At 45.2% G+C, this 11,483-nt stretch overlaps 2 non-coding genes across 2 annotated transcripts; both read left to right on the top strand.

The window, feature by feature from the left end:
* The first annotated feature begins 7,084 nt into the window (after positions 1-7,084).
* On the top strand, positions 7,085-7,155 carry trnag-gcc (transfer RNA glycine (anticodon GCC)). Its single transcript has one exon. It is a non-coding gene; the product is annotated as a tRNA-Gly (tRNA).
* Positions 7,156-9,540: 2,385 nt separating this feature from the next.
* On the top strand, positions 9,541-9,611 carry trnag-gcc (transfer RNA glycine (anticodon GCC)). Its single transcript has one exon. It is a non-coding gene; the product is annotated as a tRNA-Gly (tRNA).
* Positions 9,612-11,483: the final 1,872 nt, after the last annotated feature.

Raw genomic sequence — 11,483 nt, forward strand, 5'->3', positions numbered from 1 at the left:
AGTCCCACTATGTCGGCGGAATATTGTACCATCCAGAAAACCGCTAACAGGTGTTTTTCACATACAGTATACCCCTGTTCTACTGGTGAGAGAATGCGCGATGCGTACGCTACGGGTCTTAACTTCCCATGCGCCTCCTGTAACAGCACTGCCCATAGGGTGGTATCAGTTGTCACCACCTTCAATGAAAATGGCTCAGTCTGGTTGGGTTTTCAGAGCAGACGCAGCGGCCGACGCTTGCTTCAGGTCTGTGAAGATCTGGGAATGTTCTCATTTCCATCCCCACGCCACATTCTTTCTCAGTAACTCTGTTAAAGGAGCTGCAGTGGAAAATCCATCAAAGTGATCCCTACCGGCCCCAGAAAAGACCACGGCCCTTTCGGGTCTTGGCAGTTTCATATCTTTGCTTGTCAATTTCTCTTTTTCCTGGTGTCAAGATCATTCTCAAATAACTAACTTCTTGTTTCATCACTTGTGCTTTTTAAGGGTTTGCCTTTAGTCCCAATGCTTGTAATAATTGCAACAGTTCCAGCATTAACTGATAATGTTTCAGCCTGGTTTCAGACTGCAGGAGTAGATTATCTACATATTGTACCAAGCACATGGACTTTGAAAAACATTTTAAACCTTCCCCGAAGTGCTGGTGAAATATAGACAGGGAATTATTGAACCCCTGTGGTAGGGCAGTCCATGTCCCTGAAAGGTAAATGTATTGACACTCTCTTTCTAGTGGGATAGACCAAAATCGATTATTTATGTCTAAAACTGAACCATTGCGCTCTTTCATTCTGTTTGACCAGTGTCTCTGGGTGAGTTGCTACATTTGGGGCTGTTAACGGAATTGCTTTATTCAGCTGTCGATAGTCTATCGTCAACCTCCAACTACCACCTGGTTTCCTCACTGGCCATGTGGGTGAGTTATTAGTGGAGGCTACTGGCCTCACTCAGTACCCCTTGTACCTAACTCTGTGTTCCCTGCCTACATCTTCCTCTGCTTTTTGCTTCTGTGGTTTGGGGTCTGGACCTTGTACGCACACACTGCCAGCCATCCTTCCACAGTCATGCTTGTGCCTTGCAAATGCCCCCGAGTTCTGTGCGGTAATTTGCTGCACCTTCTGACCGTTGCTCATCTCCTCCGGTTTTATTCACATTTCACCCATGGGGCAAATTTTATCCTGACAGTCTCCTGCTAGATCTGCATGTGGTTATGTTATTCATGCCAGTTGGCATCTGCCAAGTCATACAGTTAACTGGCTCTAAACTTTGGCCATATAATCACTCCCGAGTATATGTTCCTGCTCCACTCCCTGGCTAATTCCACCAACACTGTTGAATGTTCCAAAGTTATGTCTCCTATCCTTACTTCCAATGGGAAACTCATACGTCCCACCTGTGAATGCCCTGTGAGGATAATTTTACCCGATATCTTCCAATTTGTGCTATTCACATTAGCGGTGTTGAAGGTGTTGACGGTGGTTTGGGATCCTCCAGTGTCCCATAAAAAGGTAACAGGGCGGCCTCCAACCCTACCACTCACTAGAGTCTTCCGGTGTCGTCCCATCTTGTGTCACCCACCCACGTTGGTGAGGCCTGCCACTGTCACTGAGGCTCGGGGTACAATTCCCTGGATGGTGATGTCTCCACCATGTTATTTTTGTGGGCTCCGTCTTTCTGGCCCCTCCAAGGGCAAACCACATTGCTCTGCTCTTTCTTGTCTCAGGTTTTGACGCTCTCTCTTAATGTGTCCCTCTTGACCACAGTTACAGCATTTAATTACTCTGCTTTCAGTTCATTCCATTTCCTCTGCCCTTCCCTGCCCCTTGATAGTGTGGCAGGGACACCCCCGGGGTGGGTCCCCAACCCTCAATTCTCCAGGCAGTTGTGTCACTTTTCATAGGCATCACCTTCCCATTAGAGGGTTTAGTTGGTCTTTGTATCTGCTTTCCCCACGCTCTACTCATTTTCCCCAGTACCCATGCCTCAATGTGTGTGAATTCAAACATTTCCAATGCCTTTTTAGATTCATTGGTACAGTGAGACACCGGTATCCTCAACTGTCTATTTGAGGCCTCTGATTCAAAATCGTCCTGCTCTAATGCTGTTCCATACACCCCTTGGAACACACAGCGCCTTTATTTCCTGCAGAGCATCAAGAAAGCTCACCTCTGTCCCAGGATACTGACGGACTTTTACCGCTGTACCATTGAGAGCATATTCACCAACGACATCTCAGTGTGGTATGGCAATTGTCCCGTATCGGACTGCAAAGCATTCCAGCGTGTGGTGAAAACTGCCCAGCGGATTATCGGCACCTAGTTGCCGACCATTGAGAACATCTACCATAAACGCTGCCTGGGCAGGGTGAAAAGCATTATCAGGGATGCATCTCACCCTAACCATGGACTTTTTACTCTCCTCCCATCCAGTAGGTGCTACAGGAGCCTCCGCTCCCGCACCAGCAGGCACAGGAAGAGATTCTTCCCTGAGGCTGTGACCCTGCTGAAACTCACATCACAGCGCTAAGCAGTATTGCATCCATATTGGACTGTCTCAGTACTTTTATATTTGTGTGCTGTAGCACTTACAAAATAACTGCAAATAAAAAGTAAATAACACTATTCTTTGCATTTCTGGTTAGATGCAAACTGCATTTCATTGGCTTTGTATCTGTACTTGGCACAATAAAGTTGAATGTAATCTAATAAACGGGATGCAAATGCAGTGGGATGTTCATCTCCTCTCCGGTGACGTTTGGCTAGCGCCTCTACTGGGTCCCCTCTGGTGCATCATAATTATTGTAACCGTATCTAGTAGCTTCATCTGCTACTACATAATCACCTTCCTCCCCGTTGCCAGATCCAAAAGCACATACTATTCCTCATTGTGCAGCAAGTTGATCCTGCAGCTTTTGAATGTGCTTCAAACACTTTACATGACTGCCTGTGTTACTCTTCCTTACCTGTGCTGATTTCTGAATCACAGTCATAGCCGTCTTTAAATCCCTGCACTGTTTCCTTAATCCCTCCACTTCATCCTTCACTAGTTCAGCTGCTTCCTCTAGTTTACTTTCCCCTTTAAGTAATTTCTCACACTTCGACTGAAACTGGCTCATCAGCATCAAGTGCATACCTCTCTGACCCTGTAAATCAGTAACCCTTTCTCTAAAGGTTTCTACCTCCTGTTGGAGCCTTTTGTGTTCTCCTAACCTCTCGCTCGGCGTCTGCGTTATGCTGATATTCTAGAGGTTCCTGTTGTAACCTCACTCCTTCGGCTTCTGCTTTATGCAGACATTCATTTTCTGTTTCTAACCTGTGCTGTTCTGCCTTGGCATTCTGTCGAAATTCTCTCAAATCCTCAAGTAAACCCAACCGGAACCGGTTTCTGTAATTGTTTAAACTTCCTGCCCGACAGTTTCCACTGGGCGATTTTTCACAGAGCGTCCCCACCAGTTTCCCCTCCACAGCCAGAGTGACCAGCAAGCTCCCCATATCGCGGCCGCTCCACCAACACCTATTTCTGGAGGTATCCCCTCCAATCACAACAATCCAAGTCCTTCCGACTTGCAAATTTCCTGAATTCTTCAGCCTGGGTTAGTAAACGCTAAGTACCCAGCCCTAGATCTCTCAGTACCTCACCCATGTGCTCCGACTGGAGTCTCCGGCTGAACAAAGAGATTTTACCTCGAGCCCCCACCAGGAACACCAATTCTGTTACAAGAATCACCCCTTGTAGTAATGATCGGTGAGGCACAGAGAATCTGTATTTACCGACAAGCAACTTATTGTCTCAACTAAAAAGCACGTGGGTTCACAAACTAACTACCTGTGAGCACCCCACTAGAAACCCTGACCCTCCATCAACAGTCAATGAAGAGAAAAGGTATTACCCAGGAAAAAGTCCACGCTGCCCAGGCGTTCCCTGTGGTCCCAATCTCCACGTGCCCAGGGGTCCTCCTTATAGGCGACGGTTGGTCTCTGGTTGCTGGAGAGATGTTGCCATTAGGTACTTGGAGCTCCTGGCTCTTATAGATCCATCGATTGAACTGGTTGTTCTCCATCCCAAAGGCTCAAGGTCACCTGAGCTACCTTGGTCACTGTCTTACTGGTTCTAGTCCAGGGTTACAACCACCATTGTCTCATCGTTCTGCCCATCCCAGCCTTGTGTATTTGTGTCTTTCAACTCTGACTGGTCCAAACCAGTTAAACTAGGTGACCCACTGGGTCTAACAAGATTACTGATTGCTTCTTTGGTAGGTCTGTCTCTTTACATAATAAATAGCTGAGAATGGTCTCAGGCTTGGCAGGTCATTACCTGAAGCTCCTTGTGTCCACATTCAATTGCTCTGATTAGATGATCCCACAGCAAGGATCAGTTCAGGGTCCACAAAATGGTGGGGGGTGGGAGGAGAAATAAAGACAATTGGGTTGTCTGCTTCCCCTGTCCTTGATTCATCCGAATCCATTCTGTAGGCTGTAGTTCCTTCCAGCCAACACTTTGAACTAGTTTAATGTTCTGAAGTTCCAAAACAGAACATTTCTGTACTTGGACATTGGTGTTTCCATACCGGGCTGTGCTACAGCTGGTCAGGGTAGTCGCCGCTCTGCATCTGTAGAAGTATAATGCATAGTAATTTAAAGTTACAGACCCTCCCCAACTCCTATCCCTTAATGAGGACCTCCAGCTTCCAATTCCTGCAGTCAAAAATCCAAAAGTCAGCTCTTTGCTTGTGCTGACGTTGAGTGAGAGGTGGTGTTGCACCATTCAGCCAGACCTTCAATCTCCCTCCTGAGTGCCGGTTCGTCACTGTGGGAAAAGGAGTCGACTTTTGCCAAATAAAAGTCTGGACTGGCATCTCATTATTCCAGGATACGGATGCTACTGGTGTGATAGATATTTGCCATCTGTAGAAATTGTGTGCGTTATGTGCAGACACTCCTGTACCTAGTGTCACTTTATGGACATACGATCAATGTATATAAGATATCTTATGTATTCACAGTACCAATAAAATGTATTCACCCCCCCCCGGATGTTTTCATGTTTTATTGTTTTACAGGATAGAATCACTGTGGGTTTAATTTGGCTTTTTTTGACACTGATCAACAGAAAAAGACTCTTTTGTGTCAAAGTGAAAACAGATTTCTACAAAGTCATCTAAATTAATTACAGACATAAAACACAAAATAATTGATTGTATAAGTGTTCCCTCCCTTGAATATGACACACCAAAGAACTCACATGTATCTGTATCTCAGTGGAATAAAGGGAATTACGGAGGCATGAGAGAGGAGCTTGCCCAGGTGGATTGGAGGGGGACACTGGTGGGGATGACGGCAGAGCAGAGATGGCTGATGTTTCTGAGAATAGTTCACAAGGGCGCAGGATAGAATTGCCCCACAAAAGAAGACATTCTCAAGTGGCAGGGACAGGCAACTGTGGCTGACAAGGGAAGTTAAGGACAGCATAAAAGCCAAGGAAAGGGCATATAAGGCAGCAAAAGTGAGTGGGAAGTTGGATGATTGGAAAGCATATAAAATCCAACAAGAATTAGAATGAGCAAACACGAGGAAATCTGCAGATGCTGAAATTTCAGGCAAAGCACATAAAAATAGTTTATTATCAGCCATGTGTCGTGACATTTATTAACTAAGCAGCAGCAGTTCAATGCAATAAATAATCTAGAAGAAGAAGAAACTGCAATTGAGCTCTTTGGCCATCAGACTAAATGCTATGTTTGGCATAAACCAAACACTGCACATCATCAAAACCACGCCATCCCTACCGTGAAGCATGGGTGTGGCTGCATCGTGCTGTGGGGATGCTTCACCGCAGCAGGCCCTGGAAGACTTGTGAAGGTAGAGGGTGAAATGAATGCAGCAAAATACAGGGAAATCCTGGAGGAAAACCTGATGCAGTCTGCAAGAGAACTGTGACTTGTGAGAATATTTTTTCCCCAGCAAGACAATGAGCCCAAGCATAAATCCAAAGCTAAACAGGAATAGCTTAAAAACAACCAAGTTAATGTCCTTGAGGAGCCAAGTCAGATTCCAGCCCTCAATCTAATTGAGAACTTGTGGCTGGACTTGAAAAGGGCTGTTCACTCACGATCCCCATGCAATCTGACAGAGCTTGAGCAGTTTTATAAAGAAGAACGGGGAAAAATTGCAGTGTCCAGATATCCAAAGCTGATAGAGACCCATCGACACAGACTCAAGGCTGTATTTGCTGCCAAAGGTGCATCTACTGAATACTGACTTGAAAAGGGTGAGTAATCATGTAATCAATTATGTTGTATTTAATAACTGTAATAAATTTTGACCAATTTGTATAAATTTGTTTTCACTTTGACATGAAAGACTTTTTGTTGATCAGTGTCAAAGAGCCAAATTAATTCCACTGTGATTCAATGTTGTATTTCTGTTAATCAGCGTCAAGGAGCGAAAATAAATCCACTGTGATTCAATGTTGTAAAACAACAAAACATGAAAACGTCCAAGGGGGTGAATACTTTTTATAGATTCTGCATATTTATTACTCTTAATTATTGTGTTGTCAAAATTCAAAGTACATTGATCATCAAAGTTCATCGTCTTGCGGGCAGCCACAGAACAAAAAACACAAGAAAATCTGCAGATGCTGGGAATCCAAGCAACACACTAATTTCTCCGTAATTTTTGCCATCTCCAATGGGATCCCACCACCAAATACATCTCCATCTCCCCCCCCCCCCCCAGACTGTCCATTTGCAGGCGGAACAAGTGCCACACCTGCCCCTACACCTCCTCCCTCACGACCACTCATGGATGAGCGATGAGCGACGAGCAAGTGCGACAGGTCTGTGACCCGGAGAGGATCTCGCCATGTTGAGGTTGATCCAGAGTGGGGAATATCTGAGCAGACCTAGTGAGTTTGGAAGTTGTGAAACTGCTGAAAGAGTTGTGTAACCAAAGAGTTAATTATGTTTGTTATGGGACAAGGCAGTGAACCTTGGGGTTTGAACGAACAAGGACACTGGAATGGGCAAAGTTGTTTCTGGTGTGGTCTGTCCTCTGATGTACAGAATTTGGTTGATCTGTTAACAGTTGCATTGGTGGTTCAGTGGTAGAATTCTCGCCTGCCACGCGGGAGACCTGGGTTCGATTCCCAGCCAATGCAGTTCAATGCTTAGGGTGTGGTAGTGCGAGGTGCATCTCTTTACAGTACCAGTGACCAGGGTCTGGCTGTTGTCTTTGTACGTTTTCCCTGTGAAATATAATACCTTCTCTTTACTCTGACTTTGTATGTTATACTTTCACACGTTCCTTTTACGGTTAGTGAGGGTGACATGTTTGTCACAACTTTATGGGCCGAAGTGCCTGTATTGTGCTGTAGGTTTTCTATGTTTCGATGTTAATCTTTAACTTTTGATTCTGAGATACAGCATGGTAACATGGAAAGATTAAGGGAAGGACTGGACAACTGTCCTACACAGTGGAGATTGCGTCTGATATCATCTGGAGATGACACATTGACCAGTTGAGGAGAGCAGAGTCGAAGTTGGAGAGGAAAGGTGGCTGTTCCTGTCAGAACCACTTCCTGCAGCCTCAGAGTCAACTTCTGCCACCACCACGGAGGAGTCACCAGAACCTGACATCGTTTCACAAAACTCACCTGCCGAGCAGAACAGGTGTTAACCCACATGAGTAAGAAATCCTGCATAGCAATGAAATCTTTACACCTGAATGGAGAATTTAAAGTTGGCAATGCTGTGGGTGTCTGTACATAGCAGTTGTATTGTATACTGGGTCTATAGTTGATGCGTTCGTTCTCTATTGAGTTGGGGTTTATAACTAAACAGGGAGGAGTGTTGTGTGTTTGCAGTTTCATAGAAACATAGAAAATCTATATAACAATACAGGCCTTTCGGCCCACAATGCTGTGCTGAACATGTACTTACATTAGATATTACCCAGGGTTACCCATAGCCCTCTACTTTTCTAAACTCCATGTAACTATCCAGGAGCCTCTAAAAAGACCCTATCCTATCCTCCACCACCATTGCCGGCAGCCCATTCCACACGCTCACCACGCTCTGCGTAAAAAACTTACCCCTGACATCTCCTCTGTACCTGCTTCCAAGCACCTTAAAACTGTGCCCTCTCATGTTAACCATTTCTGCCCTGGGAAAAAGCCTCTGACTATCCACACGATTAATGCCTCTCATCATCTTATACACCTCTATCAGGTCACCTCTCATCCTACACCGCTCCACGGAGAAAAGGCCGAGTTCACTCAACCTATTCTCATAAGGCAACATCCTTGTAAATCTCCTCTGCACCCTTTCTATAGTTTCTACGTCCCTCCTGTAGTGAGGTGACCAGAACTGAGCCCAGTACTACAAGTGGGATCTGACCAGGGTCCTATATAGCTGCAACATTACCTCTCAGCTCTTGAATTCAATCCCACAGTTGATGAAAACCAATGCACCGTATGTCTTCTTAACCACAGAGTCAACCTGCGCAGCAGCTTTGAGTGTCCTATGGACTCGGACCCCAAGATCCCTCTGATCCTCCACACTGCCAAGAGTCTTACCACTAATACTATATTCTGCCACCATACTTCACCTACCAAAATGAACCACCTCACACTTATCTGGGTTGAACTCCATCTGCCACTTCTCAGCACAGTTTTGCATCTTATCGATGTCTTGCTGTAACCTCTGACAGCCCCCCACACTATCCACAACACCCCCAACATTTGTGTCATCAGCAAATTTACTAACCCATCCATTACTTATTCATTAAGTACCTCTGCTATCTCCTCTAGTTCCGTACACACTTTTCCACTGTCACACTTGAGTGGTCCTATTCTCTCACGTCTTATCCTCTTGCTCTTCACATACTTGTAGAATGCCTTGGGGTTTTCCTTAATCCTGTCCACCAAGGCCTTTTCATGGCCCTTTCTGGCTCTCCTAATTTCATTCTTGAACTCCTTCCTGCTAGCCTATTAATCGTATGGACCACGATCATTACCTAGTTTTTTGAATCTTTTGTAACAGCCCTTGTACACCACAGTTCCTGTACCCTACCATCCTTTCCCTGTCTCATTGGAATGTACCTATGCTGAATTCCCAAATATCCCCTAAATATTTGCCGCATTTCTTCCGTACATTTCCCTGAGAACATCTGTTCCAATTTTATGCTTCCAAGGTCCCGCCTGATAGCCTCATATTTCCCTTTACTTCAAATAAACATTTTCCTAACTTGTCTGTTCCTATCCCTCTCCAATGCTATGGTAACGGAGATAGAATTGTGATTACTATCTGTAAAATGCTCTCCCACTGAGAGACCTGACACGTGACCAGGTTCATTTCCCAATGCCAGATCAAATACAGCCTCTCCTCTTGTAGGCTTATGTACATATTGTGTCAATGATGTTTAATGCTGTTTGTTATGGGAGAACGCAGCGACCCTTGGAGTTGTTTGATTGAACAGGAACACTGGACTGGGCAAAGTTGCATCTGGTGTGGTCTGTCCTCTGATGGTTGATCTGTTAACAGTTGCATTGGTGGTTCAGTGGTAGAATTCTTGCCTGCCACGCGGGAGACCTGGGTTCGATTCCCAGCCAATGCAATTCAGTGCTTAGGGTGTGGTAGTGTAATGTGCATCTCTTTAGTGTTCAGTGTGCATCTCTTTACTGTGCCAGTGACCTTGGTCCCATTCCTGCTGCTGTCTTTACACGTTCTCCCTGTGAAATATAATACCTTCTCTTTACAACTATTATATACTCTGACTTTCAATGTTATACTTATACACGTTCCTTTCAGGGTCAGTGAGGGTGACATGCTATTCTGGCAGTGGAAGTGTTTCAACTCTTGCGGCCTGTCCCCAGCACATCCCCAGACTGTGTTGCTCGTTGCTGCCAACGATGATTTTCACTGTATGTTTGGACGTATGTGTGACAAATAAAGCCCATATTTAACACAGGTGGTGTTAAATTACTCACGGGTCATATTACTCACAGGTAGTAATCTCAGGATTATTGTCTGTGTCATGCGACAGTGAGAATAGGAATAGAATGCGGTGGAGAATAAATGTGTGGCTGAGGGATTGGAGCAGGGGTCTGGGATTCAGATTTCTGGATCATTGGGACCTCTTTTGGGCCAGGTGTGACTTGTACAAAAAGGACGGGTTGCACTTGAACCCCAGGGAGACCAATATCCTGGCAGGGAGGTTTGCTAAGGCTATTGGGGAGAGTTTAAATGAGGATTGTTTGGGGATGGGAACCAAACTGAGGAGACTGGGTGTGACAGGGTCCTGAATTACCTCTATGAACTGTGCTCGATTACTCCTATGAACTGTGCTTTTAAAAAGAGAGAGAGAGAGAGATATTTAACACAGACATCTTGTTTTAAGAGAGAGAGAGACAAAGACTGCTCCCAGTTTGTTTATACTTTCCCAAGGACATCGCCTGCTAGTACGTTCTGTGATGCCAAACCAAGCTATCGGACGATTGATGCTAATGAGAGAGATAAGAAAGACAATGGAGAAACATTCAAAATGCTAATAAGAGAGGAGAGAGGGATTAACGGAAAAGAAACACAATTCAGAATATTGACAGACAGGTTGCTTTGAAATGTTTGAAGTTTGATGGACAGGTGATATCCCAGCAGGGGGATAAAAAGAGCGGGTTCGCTAAGGCATGACACATCACGACGCCACGACACCACGAGACAACGAGACCCTGGAAAGAGTGGTGTGCCCCCACAACTGGTGGGAGTTTGCAGGTCCGGTTCGCGGGAACCGACCATAGGCTCACAGGGTGTAAAGGTACAATCGGTGGGAACCTGGTGTGTGTGTCCGCTCTTGCCTGGGTTCACCGCGGAAGAACGATCGTATTCAGAACGGAGGGGTCACAGTCGGTGACCACAGCGGGATAGAAGACATCAAAGGTCTGCCTGAACCAAATTGCATCCCTCCCTCTCTCTCCAACAGCACAACAGCGATTACTGCAAACTGTACTAAGCTGAACTGAACTCTGTGTCACTTGAGACTGATCATTTTACCCCTAGACTGCGACAGAGCTTGGTTGATCCCTATTACACTAGTTCTGTGTACATGTGTGTATTATCATTGCTAACCTTTTGCATTTATATCCTTACGATTAGAGTACTGTGTTACTTATTTCTTTAATATAACTTTATTAGTTCCTAGTAATCCAGACTCCAACAAGTGGTCCATTTCTGCTGGTTTGGCAACCCAGTTACGGAGTACGTAACAGTTCTTACAGACAGAAGGGAGGAACTGTTATTTGAGAGACAGTTGGTACTCAGTACGAGGAGATGAAATAGAAGGTCAGATGATAGACCTGAAACAGATGATTTTGTATACTGAATGAGCTTTGTTGTGCCCACAGATAGAGTGGGTTTTGGAGGATCGATCAGGCGGATTGATCAGTGGCTCTTGCAGTGTGGAGAAGGTGAGACCGGTGGGGAGTTATTTGTG

Source organism: Mobula birostris, chromosome 29 (assembly GCF_030028105.1).
Source record: "Mobula birostris isolate sMobBir1 chromosome 29, sMobBir1.hap1, whole genome shotgun sequence".
In the NCBI taxonomy this organism is placed as follows: Eukaryota; Metazoa; Chordata; class Chondrichthyes; order Myliobatiformes; family Myliobatidae; genus Mobula; species Mobula birostris.